The 18,204-nt window shown below is 42.7% G+C and overlaps 1 protein-coding gene across 1 annotated transcript in view; it reads left to right on the top strand.

Moving 5' to 3' along the window:
• The first annotated feature begins 10,259 nt into the window (after window positions 1-10,259).
• SAP18 (Sin3A associated protein 18) overlaps window positions 10,260-18,204 on the top strand; it is a 19,893-nt gene continuing 11,948 nt past the window's right edge. The window contains exons 1-2 of the mRNA XM_019530201.1: window positions 10,260-10,265; window positions 10,867-10,882. The gene's annotated coding sequence lies outside the window, so the exon portion shown is untranslated. The remainder of the gene's footprint in view (window positions 10,266-10,866; window positions 10,883-18,204) is intronic.

Raw genomic sequence — 18,204 nt, 5'->3', positions numbered from 1 at the left:
AATCATAAAAGGCAATCAGGTTGGTCTGACATGACCTGCCCCTAATGAAACCGTGCTGGTTGCCCTTGAGCATCATCTCTGAGGCCAGCCCATCGCAGATGTACTCCACGATGATCTTCTCAAAGAGTTTCCCTAGGACTGAAGTAAGACTGACAGGCCTATAGTTGTCCGGGTTCTCCCTCCTCCCTTTTTTAAAGATGGGGACCACGTTGGCTACTTTCCAATCATCTGGCACCTGGCCCGAGCACCACGAGCACTCGTAAAGCTGTGCCAAGGGCCCTGCAATAACCCCTGCTAGCTGCCTTAACACCCTGGGGTGGAGAGCATCTGGACCCGCTGATTTGAACACATCCAGCCCCTCCAGAAGCTCTCTAACCCGGTCCTCCCCCTCCTGCCCCATCCCCTTCCCACCACTGTGCTGTCATCAACTGTCTCCAGTTGCCCTGCAGGTGGGGGAACTCCAGAGCCACTCCTGTTCTGCTTCAGCCGGGCTACATGAGAAGCTGGGTTCAGTGGCAGACAAGGGGGTAATGGAGAGGGAGGCGAGATGCTGCTGAGCACAGAGGGGAAAGGAAGTGGGGTAGAGATTTGTATCTCATTTGGGGACTTAACAGAAGTCTCTGGCTGCAGCTCCAATGGGGAGATGCAACTGCACCACTGTACCCACTCTGGATCCCCTGGAAGCGCTGTGTGGTATAACTAGAAAACATGCATAAACTCTTCTGACAATTAATAAATGCCATTACACATACTAAAATAAATGCAAAACTCTATAACTCTTGGTTCAGAGATGATACCTTTTATTGGACCAACTAAGACATCACAAAAAAATATCTTTTTCTGCAAGCTTTTGGGTGCACACATGCTTCCTCAGGCTCAGGGAAAATTAAAGATAGTGAAAAGTCCCCATAGGTAAAAAATAAACTTCCTTTCTGTGCAGAGGAAGCTGAAGGTGGAAGTCTGTTCCTCTGGGTTTCATAGATTCATTCATAGATTCATAGATGTTAGGGTCAGAAGAGACCTTAGCAGATCATCAAGTCTGACCCCTTGACCCGGGCAGGAAAGAGCACTGGGGTCAGACGACCCCAGCCAGGTGCATGTCTAGCCTCCAATTAAAGACCCTCAAGGTAGGGGAGAACACCACCTCCCCTGGGAGCCCATTCCAGATTTTGGCAACCCTTACCGTAAAGAAGTTCTTCCTGATGTCTAACCTAAATCTGCTCTCCGTCAGTTTGTGACCATTGTTCCTAGTTACTCCAAGGGGTGCCCTGGTAAACAGAGCATCTCCTATTCCTTGCTGTCCCCCTGATGCATTTGTAGGTGGCCACAAGATCACCTCTCAACCTTCTCTTGCGGAAGCTGAAGAGATCCAGGGCCCTCAATCTCTCCTTGTAGGACTTTGCCTGCCATAGGAGTGGCCCGCTTCTGAACCCTCTCAAGGTTGTCCACATCCCCCCTGAAGTGCGGTGCCCAAAACTGGATGCAGTACTTCAGCTGCGGCCTGACCAATGCCACACAGAGGGGAAGTATCACCTCTTTGGACCTGTTTGTCATGCACCTGCTAGTGCATGATAAAGTGCGGTTAGCTTTACTGATCACTTTGTCACATTGACAACTCATGTTCATGCTGGAGTCAACAGTGACTCCAAGATCCCTTTCCACTGCTGTGCTTTTGAGAAGGTCCTCCCCCAGCTTGTAAGTGTGCTGGTGATTCTTTCTTCCTAGGTGCAGCACCTTGCACTTGTCTTTGTTGAACTGCATCCTATTCTGTTCCGCCCACTTTTCCATACTGTCCAGATCTGTCTGGATTCGTTCCCTACCCTCTGGTGTGTTAACTTTACCCTATAATTTGGTATCATCTGCAGATTTGGATAGAGTGCTTTGCAGATGATACCAAATTATGGGGTAAAGTTAACACACCAGAGGGTCCATGAGAGTGTCTCAGTATTGCAAGTACTAAGCATTACTATTATGTATCTGGGCATGATAGCTAAATTATCTCCAATATCTTACAGAATGTCACATCAATATTGTTTGTCAGACAGTAACTCTATTGTTAGCTCACATCAGTATTGTATACAGACGAAATCAAGAATCGTCTTAGATAACTAGACCCTGGGAGGGGAGACTTGATGACTGGCAGGACTGGTAAGATGATAAAGGGGCTCATCTTATCGAATGAAGCCTAAAGGAGCGATGTCCAGAACTTTTTACAATGCTTACTTTTTGTTATCTGCCTCTGGTCTCAGCCCACCTCATAAAACTTAATTTGGACATCACCAAACAAAACATTTTGCTTATGATAGCATTTATTAGAAGTCCCAGGAGAGAAGCCAAGGATAAAGCTACCGTTAGTCATACTGAGCTTTTTATGAATATGACCTACCCAATTAAAAAAAAAAATTTCCAAGAGCGAGATCAGTGAGGCCCTAATTCTCAGAGGTATTTAGGTACCCCACTCCTGTAGGTCTTAGATTAAATTGTGTCACAGAACTTTTAACATTGTGTTGTCTAATCCTTTTCAAAGCAGAAAACCCTTAATGTAGATACAACCACAGAGACTGAAAAACCTTCTTGCCCCAGAACAAACTTAATACCCATTATTAGGGAGAAGTAGCCTACACTGCTGCTTCATGTTATGTTAACATAGCATTTCAGTAGCTAAGTCTCAACTCAGGAGCTTTGAAAAATAAAAATAGGGGATGATAGAACCATTATTATAGGAAAAAATAATTAAGTAATTAATTTTTTTCCACAGGCTGCCTAATCAGAAAGCAACAAAAGGAACAAAGGGTAAAATGAAAGGGTTTTAGAAAAAGACAAGTTAAGAGCAGGTGGCAAACTACATATAATTGGGACACAGGGAAGAAATCTTACAAACTATTCATTTTTAGACTATCTTCAGCACTTAGATATGAGAGAAGTAGAACAGAGGTAACACCGATTTAGTCTATCATAAGATATAGTGGGAAATTGTTAGAACCTCCAGGTTTTGGAGAGTCAAGGAGTCTGATTAGAAAAGCATCAACATAAAAGTGACCAGGATTCTTATCCAAAGCCTGTTGCTGCCTGGCCCCATGAACTATGTAATTATGACTAAATGAGTTTGAAAGGGGAAATAAAGGCAGAAAATTTGAACTGGCTAAACTTTGGAAGAAAATCAGTCCCATAAAGTGCAACAGAATACATTTTAAAAAAGACAATGTGGAGAATTAAATTTATTCAAAGGTATAATAACGCATGATCAAAAGCAATAAAAAATAATAGTCAATACCCACGAACAAAGAAATGCAAACAAAAGACACATGGAAAGTGCAGAGGAAGAGAATGCAGTGGGTCACAGATGGAAAAGGGAAACACAAGAAAATCTATAGAAGAGATTAAAATATGGTTTTCTTCCAGGTAGAATGAATAAAAGGTCCTTTATTGGCAGGAGCACTGTACTTTGCTACAATCTAAGTGTTCAGAGGAAAGATACTGGAAATTGATATAAATATAACAAGTCATAGGGAAGGAATGGTAAGGGAAACTGGCCTTCTGCTAGGTGGGCTGTTGAAGAAGGAGAAAATTCCAGATCTATGTGTTAGGCAATGTTATTAAGGTGTAGCACAATGTACTTATAGGCCCTAACAAAGATTGTACCCCACTGGCCAAAGCAAAACACAGGGGACCTGCCCTGAATGACTCTGCTTGGTGATGATCAGGTAGTCGAGCCAAGGAACCTTTCTTGCAGATGGTCGAGGCCTTTGCCCAGGCTGGGCTGTGACGATCCCCCACAACAAGCTGGCATAGGGGCAGAGTCAGCTGGGGGACCCTTCCCAAGAGCTGTACTCTGTGTGCATGTGTTTGTGCACTCCGTGCGCATGTGTTTGAGCATTCTCCAACCTGCCTTAAGACACAACCATGTTACTTTGGCCTCCTGTTAGTGAAAGGTGGCTGCCTCCTGCATGAAACCATAATGCCTCCAGGCACAGAAGTGAAGAAGCAAATAAAACAAAAGTGAACCACCATAAATGTCTGATCCTTCTTGTTCTGAGGCTTTAAGAGATTTTTACCTGCTTCAGTTAGATCAGTTGATTCTCAGCCTTTTAAAATTTAAGGCACCCTTCCCTACCTTTTTGAATTTGGAACCCTGAGTTGAGAACCACTGTTGTGCTGCCTCAGCTTACCTTCATAATTCTCAACCAGCATGTTACTAACACCGCTGCCTGGTGAAAGTGCCCCAAGTGCCTCATACACAACCAGGGCTGCATCATGAATGAATGCTTCTGCCTGCATTAAGGTTATCTGATAAACCTAAAGCATACAGGAGCAGTGGCTCTTGCTGCAGCTCTTCCCAGTCCAGTCCCCCCATGCTCTACCTGGAAACAGGTGTACAGGGCAGTTCCACTTGGCTGCAGCAGTGGTGTCCATACCTGCACTGCAGCACCCCTGGAAGGCTCTTGCAGCACATTTGTTGAAAACCACTGAGTGAAACACACACTTGACTGGGATGTTTTGGTCAGGGATGATCCTGCCTTGAACAAATAGTTGACCTCATGAGTTCCCTTCCACCCCTACTTTTCTGTGTTGACCCTATGATACGTTTGGTATGAATTCTTAAGGCTTCACTTGTTATCTGGGCAGCTTACCTGAGTCTGGATTTCTACCAGCTACCCCAATAATATCTTAGCTGTGCTGTGAAGCCTGATTCCATGACTCTGATTCCCAAGAACACTGTTTTAAAAAACAGGCTCTTTTTAGTTAGCCAGTTGATGTGACCTGTTGGCAGAGATGGAACAGGACAGCTTCACACTCTGGGCAGTAGCGGTGCATGGGGCAATGCCACCTGCCAGATGCAGTTTCGATTATTTTTGTGCTCCCAAGGCTGCTGCCTAGGTCATGCTCTCTCAGTTTTGCTACTGCCTGCTCCCTTAAGAAAAGTAAATCACACCTGAATTCCTTATAAAAAGGTGATGAGGGACTCAAATTACTGTCATCTTCTACATACAACTAACACCACAATTTCAAATGCCCAGGCATGCTTACAAAAGATCATTCTAACAGAGCATGAGTATCATTTTAATACAACATCTGAATTGTTATGGCACCAGATAGCAGCATGAGGAAGGCATACCTCAGACTTTATTGGAAGGTGGAAAGATATGGTGTGGGGGAAAAAGCTGCAGTCACACCTTTATTTATTAAGGGAGGTGAAAAAGTCTTGAAAGTTACACAGTTATTTACTTATCTCTACTACCTCTTAGACACTAGAAAGACACAGATAATAGCTACAGCCTGAGTGAGTTGAATGAATAAAAGAATTAGCTTGTATGCTAAAGAGCAGCTTAATACATGCAAATTAAAGATGGAGGGGTATGACTGAATATAGTGGAGGCCAGATGACTCCAATCAAACCACAGCATTGAAAACTGGGACTTGTCATTCCTGTGCACCACACCTCCATTCGATAGGCTGAAGTTTTATAGAAATTAGCTTTTGTCTTAGAGTTCTCAGGAAGTTGCCAATGAAGCACATACACTATTTCAAGTGTCCCCATCCCAGCAGAGTCCTGATCTGTTTAAACTCTCTACTTGAATCTAATCACAGAATGATACAGACTTGAAATAGGAGTTCAAGCAAAAATATCTCATAACCACTTGTTCCTATGGGATAATGTTACTATTATCACTGGTTGTTTCCTGGTCTTATACACAATCTTTCAACCTACAGCTATACTGAACTTTGTTCCCATGCCAGCCACTGTTTTTAGCTCCTTTTAGGAATACTCACTTGCTCATTTGAAAAGCTCCACAGCAGTCCCAGCTACACTTTCAATTTGTAGTCCTTTGTTTTCAGTCTCCACTGTATGTTTCTATCACATACTGTGCTAGCTCTCTAAATCTAAGACCATGGATTAAAGAAAATAGGCTTTGAATGTCATATAGGTGGCATTTATTCATCATCAGTCACTAAAACACCAGGGAGCATAATAAGTGGTTTGCAAATAACAAATAAAACATTGAATGAGGCTATAAAAAGGATCACCAATTATCTGATTCAGGGACTAAATGTTTAAGGCTTATTATAAATCTTAGAATATCATAAGCACGTATGTAGCAATATTAATAGCCTGTCAACCAAAATGAATGCAAAAGAATGAATACACCACACAGTGCACACATTGACATCATGAGAAACACACCATCACATTGTCTAACAGATATGCTACATTCCTCCTTCCCTAAAATATATGCACACATTTTTGGTTGTTCTGATTTTTTGTGTGCTCCCCAAATTCTGAAATGCCTGTATACACAAGGCAGGTTTTGGATATAAAAATTTGATTTTTTGTACACTCAAAAGATTAGCCTATGAGTCATCCACTCAGGAATATGGGTATGCAAATACAAAGGTCACTTTTGAAGGAGAACATGAAACATATGCATATCTTCCACAAACAAAATGTGTGCAAATGTGTTTGCATATGTGTGTGAAATGGATCCCTCCTTGATCACTTAAAACTCTAAATTTTATCATTATGCTGCAGTTTTTACCTATTTGCCCACTTGAAATTTAAGTGCAATTCTTCATCCTAGAGGTCCATGGGGAAAAAAACCCCCATGTAAAATGAATGATGCAGTAACAGAACAGTCCAAGTTCCTGTATCAGCAAACAAAGCCAAAGTTACCTCTCAAATTTTACATGGCGCTGAAGTATGGGGGTATGCTGCTAGTAATGATATTAGACATACCTCAGAACAAGTTTCTTAGGGCTCTTCTGGCTCTTTCTCCCTCAACTCCTGAATCTTTTCTGAGATTAGAGACAGGACTGGATTCTATTTTAACTAATATTATTATTAGAATGACAGGATTTTGGTTTTAAACCCTGCCCCTTTTACCATCAAGCCTGCTTAAATGATGCTACATAGAAAATATTAGTAATCTCCCTCCTCTCCAATCACTTTGGTTAGCTTATCTTTCCCGTACCTTTTGCACTTTTTGGGACGGGATACTATCTCAAAGATAATGAAAGATCTTTCTCCCCCATAGAAAAGGTTCAGGTTTTCCAGAGGATACGATATTTCCAGGCAGGATGATTTTGCAGGGGCTAGGGCTACTTCCATTGTACCTTTATATACTCTTTGGAAATTAGATTGGGCAGGAGAAAGGTATTTACAGTCGGATCTCAATAATAAATGGCAATCTTCTTTGACTAGACTTAGGACCAAACAGATGCCCACAGCTGTTCTGGATGGACGTAGATTTTACATTCCAAGGGCTAAAAGATGTTGCCCCGTCTGCCTAGGAGTTTTGGGAAGTACTATCCACGATGTATTAGAATGTTCTTTATATAATAACATAAGGAGAGCCTATTTATTACTGTACTTTCAGAAACTGATACATTTCTCAAATAGAGAGAAATTAATCTGGCTTCTACAGCAAACAGATCTAAATGTAGTAAGCCATCTCACAATTTTTGCTTACAAGGCTGAGATGATTAGAGTTAAATATCCTTTATTACTGATATGAGTATTAACATTAGATTTGATTTTATTGTCTCAATTGTGAATCTATGTACAACAATATTATAGATTAATGTCTTGATTTACTACTATATTTATATTAATAGGCTTTTATGTTTGTGGGCTCTATGTTTAGTATAATATCTGTAGTTTGGTTACCAGTGGCAACATGTAGGAGTACATAGGGGTGCACATGCACCCCCTGACAGGCCACGCTCAGGAGCTGGGCAGGGGGACAGGCGGGAGCATTGGTGCCCCCCTTTGACTCTTTTCTTGCTCTCTCTCACTCAAATATCCAGCCTCTCACTACAGGCCTAATCTGAAGCTCAAAGAAGTCACTGATGGCCTTTCCTTTGATTTGGATGCACTTTGGATTAGATTCTTGCCTATTCTTTCTTTGTGTCATCAAACTGCTCTTGCCTTTTTCTCTCTCCCCCACTAAAACCGTTATCTTTGCCCTAGTCACTTCTTGCTTGGACCTCTTCCCACAGTGCTGCTGGGGCTCCAGTGCTGCTGCTCTCACCTGGGTGCTTGGCTGCAGCCATGGGAAGAAGCCACAATGCTGCTGGGGCTCCAGTGCTGTAGCTCTTGCCGGCTTGGCTGCCAAGCACCCAGGCAAAAGCAGCAGTGCTGGAGCCCCAGCAGCACCATGGGAAGAAGGCTGGCACTATGGCTTGTTCCCACTTCAGTAGCCAAGTACCTGGTAAGCTGGGTCTCTCTACCCTTTGAGTCCCACACCTGTCGGAGTGGGCACTGTGTGCACTGGATTGGGCATGGGGGGGGGCAGAGAGGATGACATGTGGGCCAAATCTGGCCCACAGGGCGAGCCCTGTGCCAGTCATGTGGCCTGTGGACCCACAGTCCCATACCTCTCTTACCCTGCCCAAGGGGCCAGTCAAGTCTGACATCCCTGATTTCCAGATTTCAAGAGAGGAGAGATTGTCCCACCCCCTTAGTATTTAAAGTATCACTGTAGTACAAGAGCACTTCCCCACTACTTGTAGATTTAATCCTTTTAGCAGTTCACTGGTGCAGTGAAGTGCTGTAAACTACATATTATGATTGGGGAAGTGACTTGCTGAAGGTCACTCATGTTTTGATAGTCCTGAAGTGATGTTGTTGCTTTGATGGTCCAGGAAATATGTGAGAGGAAGAAATTCTTGTGGGTGATATCTTTCATGGGACCACCTGCATGGTTGGGATAGACAGAGAGAGCAGTTGGTCCAATTAAAGGTATTCCCCACAAGAATCCTTGCCTCTCTCAAGGTCACTCAGCAAGTCTAGGGCAGGGCTGAGAACTGACGCCAGAATGCCTGTGTCCCGGCCCCGTGGCTTAATCATTCACTCAGGCCCTTACTCTGGGAACAGCCTCACAATTCTCTCTCCTCCTGCAGAATTGTCCTTAAAACCTACTTATTTTTTTCATCCTTTTCTCAACAGTCTCTGGGAGAATTATTTCCACTGTCCGTAACAGCAGTCCAACGTTTTGTCTCATCTCTATTTTAAATTCTTTGAGAATGAGATTAACTCTTTCCATTAGCAAAGCACTCCATTCACATTTACATCCCCATTTAAATGCTCAAGACTGTGATCATTATAATTGCTTTGACTTAGATATACTGTATTGCGCTTGCAGGGGGAAGCAGATAGGGCTCTGTGCGTCACACAGGAGAAAGCGACAGACTGTGTTTGCTCTCTAATTAAAACACTTCAATGACTTTAGCTGGAGCAGTGTAAAAGCTGCCTTGAATAATTTAAGGCAGCTCAAATAAGATTTCTGATAAGTCTTGCCAGAATAGAGAATGCCCTGGTAACAATGACAGTCAATGGCAGAAGACTCACTCTGACCGAACTTCCACTGAATTTCCTCAAAGTGTAGGGACAAGCCCATCCACAAACCTTTGTGGTTTGAACTGAAAAGGAAGAAAAACTTCCCGATTTCACTATTCATATCACTGAGGGGAGGCCTACACAGTCTCCAATCCACAGCTGGAAGTGTCACAGTGAATCATGCCATACCCACTCATGCCTGCTTCGCATGTGTGAAACCCCAGAAGTAAGGCAACACAGCAGCCTTAGAACAACCCTAAGTGCACACCAAAAAGCTTGCCTCAGACAGAGAGCCCAGCAGCAGCTCTGGGCATTTGCTCAGCATTGCTCTAGCATTTCTGACCTCATTTGAGGATTTGGCATCCACAGCAGTAGTGAATGGGTAGGGAACTCTGTGGTGAGCTCTATGGGCAATGCCTCTGTGGGAGGCACCTGGGAGTGATGCAGAAGTCTTGTCCAGAGTTTTGCTCATTCAAAACAAATCCCTCCAAATAAGTACAACATGGAGATACACCAGGTTCAATTCACTTCTGGCATGAGTCAGAGGTATAGCAGCCCGGTATTGTTTAGTTCAGTATCGTAGCTGATCGACCCTCTGCCTCACCTGCACCCACATGCACCAGGGGATGTAACTGTGGATGGGCTGGTTGGGCAGGCTCACCCAAATATGAACCTGTACAATGCCTGGTGCAAGTATAAATTCCTTGAGAGCCTTTCACTGTGCCAAGGACAGCATTTAATGTACAAGGCAGGGTCATCATTTACAATTTAAATGATTTGCTGTGACGTCAGAGAGCTGATGGCTGCCTATATGCCTTGCCTATGCACCTTACATTGGGACCCACTTAAATTTCTGCTCCTAGCACAGCTGACATGTACACGTTCCCCTCAAGCAGTGACAAGAGGCCTTATCTATTGCACAAAGTGCCCTGTCTGAGACAAAAGAAAGAAATACATAATAAATGCCCAGTAACAGGATTGTTCTCACTAACCTTATTTTCCTTTTCACATTTCTGAGTCACTAATACTTGGGAACGGGGAATACAAGAGACTGAATTTATTCATAGTTCAAGCATTATGAAAGCACCCTCTGAGCCAACTTCCTCTTACACTGCCACCCCATTGAAGCCAACCCTGACCTTTAGGGACCACCCTCTTCAGGAATGGAGGGTTATTCAGACGGCATCCTGTCTCGGAGCTGGCCACCTCCTCTGAGCAGCAGACACTTTGCTGCAGCGGAACTCTGACCATTTGTTTCTGAGAATTTCTCCTGTTACTAAAGGACTCATCTGGCTGCAGGAGCCAAAGCAAAGATTCCTAAAGCTGGCCAGGAATGGGATGCAATCTGCATGTTACGAGACACAGCAGGATGAATCTGATGAAGCATAAGGCAGTGGGAATAGCAAGATGGCACCAGTGGAAGCTGCTTCCTTCCTTAGATCACTTGCATATCATTTCACCTCAGCTGAATATGCATAGAAAAGAAAGAACTGGCTCCTCCTATTCTTTATTCAAGTCAAACCCCTTCAAAGTCAGTGGGAGCTGCAGGTGGGGCTAGCATGGCCAGATCTGGGAAACCTTATTTACAACCAGCTCCTACATCTGCCATGCAATATAATTTGTCACTTTGCCCTGCAAGGGTGCCCACAATGAACATCTCCCTCAAAACAACCCTTTCTTGCAGAGATCTATAGAATCATAGAAATGAAGGAACTTCAAGGGGTCGTCTCATCCATCCCCCGGCTCTAATCGAGGATCAGATATACTTAGGCCAGCCTTGACAGATGTTTGTGTAATCTGTTCCTAAATCATTCCAAAGATAGGGAAAACATAACGTGTCCTGGCAACCAGTTCAGGTGCTTCCATGTCTGAGGCTCTGGCTCCCACTGGGAGTGGTGACCCCACAGCTATCTCAATGGAATTGCTATGCAGTTAATGATAAAATGCTAGTGTCTCCACTCCCATACACCTCCCATGCACCACATGTAGAAATGGGATTGTGGCAGAGTGTTGGGGTGAGGGAACAAAAGCCAACAGCAAGGAAGAAAGAGAGAAAGAAAGAATTTCTTTACACCCAACTAAGCCCTTTCATATATTTTGAGTTTCTTAGGCTTAGGATCTTTGACGCAATCTTCCATTATTATAGGGGAAGGAAGGTGGGTTTTTTTGCTGAAACTTTGCATTCTCTACATAAAACTGTTAAATTGTACTGAATTAATTTTTGACACTACATCCCACATTTCTGCCCATTCTGGATTGTTCCCCCTCTGGCTCTTTCCTGCTTTGTTTTTCTTCTTAGTATTATTCACTTAACTTAGTCTGGCTACTCCTGTAACAGTAAGTGACTTGCTTTGGGCAAAACATTTCGTACACTAGATTTATTGTCTTCATGCTTAGATGTCCATCTTGTAATGTCTTCTGTATATGGGCCCATCCAAGCTTCTCACTCTCTTTTCTCCTTTTTACTTTAAGCTTAGTGTTTTGAAGGAAGTTGATCAAACTGAGCATTCTTGTGAATTTGCGCTTGGCTGCCAAGAATGCAAGTGATTCATCCCTCTGTAAAGAGAAGTGCTGGCAATAAAACCCTCCCATTCCCCGTTTTTACATGCAAAATACGGTTACTGCTCCAAACAAGCAAATCTTTATACTCAGAACAAAGCGCGCTATTAATTGCATGACAACCAGAATTCTTAAAATACTTTTAAGATCTATTCTTAGAACAAGGAAATATTGTCACCAGAGGCTTGTAATTGATTAGATGTAAATTATAACTAGTGGCACAACATATCAAAACGGTACCTCTGCCTCAGATCCCTGACATTTTTACCTTGTCAGCAGCAGGACTGAATTCCAGCAGTTTTTCCTTTATGTCATGGAGAACTGAAGACTCTTCCAGGGAACAGCAGAATTTTTTGGGGGGGGGAGGGGAAGAGAGGGAAACGTTATTTGCTTTAATTAGGAGAGAGCAACAGCTGAACTGTTTAGTGCAAGAAATTCTCTGGAGTGCAGAATTAGTTGTTGATAACGCAGGCGTTAGCATGGCAGTACTGGTGCAGCCTTTAGCGCCACCTACCAAACTCCCAAAGGAATTAACTTTTCTGCAAAGTGCATTGCATTCCAGTGCAACACTTAATAATATGCAAATTGCTCATCTAATCAACTTCCACATATATATCAGGAAATCCTAACATCTCACTCCATTGAATGATAGGCTTTCAAATATATCAGTTGGAGTTGTTTGTATTTTGTCTTTGATTTAGCCGGGACATTTTCTCTTATTTGACAGATCCCATTAAGCAAGGCAGCATGATATTGAAAGCACATCATTATGGCTGTGAAGACAAGGCTTGTTCATGAGTAATCCAATTTTTTGAGGGCTTGATTAAAGTGTATTTGAATTAATCTTATTTTTGCAATGGGGGTTACAAAGCCTAAGCCAGTCCAATAAAGTTTTATTAAGCCAAAGCTGTACCTGCTAAAGCCATCTGTAATAAAAGATTTCCTTTTCAGCTTGTTTACAACAGTTTCCCACAGATTGTTCTGCAATTGTTTAGTTTGTTTCTAAGGTGCACAGCCTTTTACTTATGGGCAGCATATGAAAAAGAGACCAGCGCACTTGTAAGGCAGTCTGAAATATCTCCATTTACTAGACATTTGCATCCACATCCAAACTTTCTAGATGGGATGTATCTGAAATCTGCTATTCCCCAGGATCCATTTGATAGCAGGTCAATTATGCTGGTCAGAAAGAACTTGCTTTAGATTTTGAGTTTTACATTTTTTCACAAATGACTTGTATAATGCTGACATTGCACTGAAAGAGACTGCAGGGTGAAAACTACCCTCCCTGAAGTCAATGGCCAAATTCTTTGATTTTAGTGGGCCAGAATGTACTGGATGCAAAACCCATTTGTGTGTGTCAAATTATAGTAGTTATCACTCAGTATGCAAGATAAAGAATTCCTTTTCAGTCAACAGCAGAAAAGATGCAATTCACTCTTTCAAATAAACCAGCATCTAAGTTCTTACCTTCTCCTGCTCTATTTTATGATTCCAAGACATTTGGTTTTACTAGAACTATGCCTGTCACTTTTGTTAGGGTGATGTCCCCATTTCTATTATGCAGTGTATCTTGAAGGAGATGGGTTGTTATAAGAGAACTGTCATTTCATTTTGAGTTAAAACTTCACATAATATAAATTCTCAGCACAGGGCATTTCCTTTCCTTAAGGCAAAAAAGTTAACAGGTACTGCAATATACACAGAGCAGCAGTTAGAAAATTTGGTTTTACACAGCATATTTCAAAACTTACCAGGTATTCTGTAACAGAAATTACACTGTGAGCCTAAATAGTGTGTATCTGTTGGGTGACATCACACCACCTGGCATCAGAAGAACACTGGCCAGCAGGACAGAAAAACTGAGACAGACTGAAGATATAAAACACCCGCTGTACAACTATCCCACAGCACACAGCGACTGAAGTCATACAGGAGCTTCCTTACCAGCACCCAACCTCCTGATGCCACACCCAAGGAGACATGACTGCAGATATGAAACAAGAAGCTGAAAATATACCTGCAAGCAAAAAAATGGACATTCTGGTGTCCACGTCTTTACCACCTTTACCTAAGCCACAGCAAAGGTAGCAATGTCTCAACCGCCTACGCAATGGAGTTGGATGCTCCAAGGAATGAATGAAGAAGTGGGGCTATACCATTAGTTCAACCGCCTGTGACTTTGGCACAGAGCCTCAGACTATGCAGCACCTGCTGCAGTGCCCACTGCTTGAAGGCACATGTACAATGAAAGATCTTAAAAAAAAAGTACAATAAATTGAGCACAAGCATGTGGAACAAAATGGTCAAATGTGGTGTAGAGCAGCGGTCTCCAAACTTTTTTGATCGTGCACCCCTATCAGTAAAAAAATTTTGAGCACCCCCCCAATATATGTATATTTATATAAATATACATCTAAATAGAAGTTCTTGTATTTTCTTCCTACACCCCAATGGACTGTCTTGCACACCCCCTGGGGTGCGCATACCCCACTTTGGAGACCAGTGGTATAGAGGTATGAGAAGGCGATTGTAGGCATGTAATGACCTTGCAGGCAAAGTATAGTTACAAAGCAGACTTGCATATTGAGCCGCAAAGGTTACAATGCTTGCCACATAAAAATGAATAATTTTAGGAACAGAGTTTTACAAGTTCCTCACAATCTTTAAAAGCAAGAAAAGTAGAATGGCTCATATGACATCAATTTTTGTTATGTAGCATATTGCATTGTCTTCACATTCTTTAGGGTCTTGTGAATCACAGTATTAAAGTACAATACTAAATAAGGCTGTGTATGTGTCAATTATTATGGTTGTAGCTTGAGAAGAGTAGGTGTATTTATCAGTAGTTTTAGTTGTAGGAAGAAAGTTGATGTGCAGTGCCATAAATGATAGTAGATTAAACCTTTGTCTAAAAACCTGCTGCCCTGGAGTAGCAACCAAGAGGAAAATGTCTGGTATGGTGTATGGGACTAACCATGGCCCTATTGTTCTACATCAGAGTCATGTGCACTTACACACTGAAAATGTGCAGTAATGTATCTGAGACTAAAGATCAGCATGTACATGAAACTGGATATATGAAGGGGAATTCTTAGTTCAATCCTTAGAAACCAACTAGATAAGTATTAGGAGTAGTCCTCTTCTAATATAACTCTACTACGTGAGGAGAAAAGAATGGACCTTTCTGAGGAAGTGCTGAAATAATGATGGGCCTGATTTTGTAAATCTTATTTATGTAAACAGTCCCTCTGCAGCATAAGGAGGACTCATCATTATTGTTTTCAGTAGCTGATGATGACCACATTTCATCTTCTGACAAAAGCATTCAGAGATGCACTCTTGGGTGGCAAAATAAGATCTTTGTCTGCAACATAGTCACACACCAAATAGACAGTGGTGGATACTGCAGACTAGTAGGGCTGATCCTGAACCTAAAACTTTGGATTTTGTCGCTGCATTCTTGATGTGCCTATTCGTAGTCATTTCCAGCATCATGGACAACATTGCAATATATTCATAAGCCTTTTGTTCCCAGCTTCAGACATCAATACTGCCTTGACGGAAGGGTCATTTTAAATGATCCTTTATCTTCTACAAATCGGACCACATCAGCATCTACCAGACCACAGTGCTGCATAAAGCATTTCTTGATAAGCTAATTAAAAGATATCCTGATTATATGGCCAGACTATCTTGACTGTGTTTTTATAACCACACTGCCCGTGCTCACTCCAGTATTTGGAACTCTGTCCTGCCATCTTAATTTCATAATGTTTCTCAGACATGGGTGAGGAGACTTCTCAATAATTGCCACATACACAATGATTGCTTTTCTTAATATGTGTGTGTGCATAGGCACATTTATATTGTCCAATGGCAGCACTGCTCTTTTTTCTTCTGTTTCTAAGATGATGGTACATTTGGTGGCAAGAATTTAACTGGTGAGAGATTGAGGTAGATAATTTATTGATAGTCTTACTGGTCATGCTCAGTCCCTTGTTAGCAGATATTTAAAGTGCCTAGGAAGTGTGAGTAAAACTCCATTGACTTCAGGCATGGGTTGTTCCAGGATTTCCTGATGCGGAGTGTGGTATACCACCTTTCAGACAGTGAGGGGATGGGAGTGAGGCATGGCTGGAGCACCTGGGCCAGTGGAGGACACTAGGGAGCCAGGCAGGGAGTAAAAACACAAAATTGGGACTCCCCTGCCAGCACTATTCCCAGCTGACCCAAGGTGGGGGGGAGTCCCAGAACAGCTCCTGCCCCTTCCAGCTGGGGGTTGTGGGGAGAAGCTGCACAGGGAGCTGGGCTCAGCCAGGGCAGCAGTGGCAGCATGCAGATGCCTTTTCTAGTGCCTGCTCCTCCCCACAACCCCCAAGGTATTCCCCACTAGCTAAGAGCCATCTGCATCAACAAGGGACAGCAGCGGTGAAGAAATACCTCTTTCCAGCACTTGCTTTCAGGTAGCAAAGAACATGGAAAGGATGGCAGGAGCAGGTGCAGGAAGAGGAAACCCACTCACTGTGACTGATGTCCCCTGCCAAACCCGACACTGCATGCAACTGCTCCCTGCAGCCTGCGGCCAGAGCCAGGCAGGAGCTGCCCTGGAACTACGCGGGTACTCAGGTAAGCTAGGGATGGTGGTAGTGGTGGAAGGGAGGGGTGGGGGGCAGTGACTGCACCACCACACTCTTCTTGAATGCACCCCTATTTCAGCTGTCCAGGATTTCATCCCATGTTAATCAGACCTTCTCCACAGAGGGCTGGATGAGAAAGTGTAGAAAAAGAAAAAGAGGATAAAAACCTTCACTCTAAGCCCCCACTGTTACTAACTGAGCTTTTCTAATGAAAATACAGATGGAAAATACAGACGGACAAACCTCCAGTAGGGTCTGACGCACCAACCTGAGTAGGTAAGAAAGTCCTGTGATTTGGGATGCCCTCTTTATAATGCCTTATTTTGTTTTAAATTTTCCGTTTTCTGTATCAACAACCTTCTAAATTCTTTACTTGCGGTATATCACAATGTCTGTATCTTGATACAAATGGGAAAAACTAGATTCTGTGGGTAGAGAATGACTCAAGTTATAAAATCAATTTATTACTCTATTGTGTACCTAAAATTCTTTGAGCATGGTAACAGATGTATTTTTTATGGTGCAATGACAGTACATATTAATGAAATCCAGGTTCAGATTCTGGCAACACTTCTGCTTTTAATTTTATATTTTGTAACTCTGAGTCTATTGGCCCATTGGGAAAAATAAGTTGAATATTTAGTATGTTTAACCATCCAATCCTAATACATAGTATTATGGCTACATTTTATTAAATGCACAGCAGAGAAGGCTGTTGTACACGCCATTGTATAAAGGACCTAAAAAACCAAAACAACACTTTACTCTCTAAGCAGTTCCTTCTTCTTTGCCCAGTTACGAGGTTCAGTATATGTTGTCCTATTTTAGATGAGAACTTAAATAGTTATCAGTGATTTCTCTCCCACACATTATGATATATTGCTGAATTAGCTACAAATGCTTTGTAGCACCAACATGCAAATCCACAAAGGGATCTGGGTGCTTTAAGCAGGACCTAGGTGGAATTCAGGTCCTAAGTTGAAGAATGTGATCCACAACCCCCCTGCACAATGCCTTTTGTATCAATGTTTTCATCAGCAAAATTCCCTGAGTGCCTAAAGTTCTGCCATTGCATGTGCTCCAAACTTGCAGCATCTGCTCTCACAAGGGGGCCAACTTAATATTGCAAAGGCCACCTTAATTCTGGAATTTCCTAGCTACGGAGTGCTCAGGTTTGCAACCTTAATAATCTTGTGTATATTTCACACAAATTATTAGACTTCTATAAAACCAAACTTTAAAAAGAAGCTAAAATATAGCTGTCATGTGGCATGATACTGACACTTACCTGGGACAACAGCAGGGTCAGACCCTTTAGGAGTAAATGTAGTCAGCAGAAAGCTGTCATCACATGTATTGACCAGTCATGAGTGGGGATGAAGAGATTTTGAAAGTGAATTTTGGTAGGTAATTATTGAGAACTGAGAAATATTGAAATTCCAGAAGGTCAGGTGCCATCCCAGGCTCTGAAGGGGAGCATCTTCTTGTGGTCACAGACCCTTCTGCTGCTGACTGGTCTAGTCTACCCTGTCCCAGCTCTCCCATTAACCTCCCAGCTTCCTGTCCTTGTCACAGCTCTCCCCACATCTTCAACTCCATGCTCACCGCGTCCCGTGCAAGCTGAAGGAGACAAGCAGGCCAGGAAGAGGAAGCGTCGCTTGATTGTCATTG

This window comes from Crocodylus porosus, unplaced genomic scaffold, assembly GCF_001723895.1.
Source record: "Crocodylus porosus isolate Cpor-Errol unplaced genomic scaffold, CroPor_comp1, whole genome shotgun sequence".
Classification (NCBI taxonomy): Eukaryota; Metazoa; Chordata; order Crocodylia; family Crocodylidae; genus Crocodylus; species Crocodylus porosus.
This window is presented reverse-complemented; position numbering and strand designations above follow the sequence as displayed.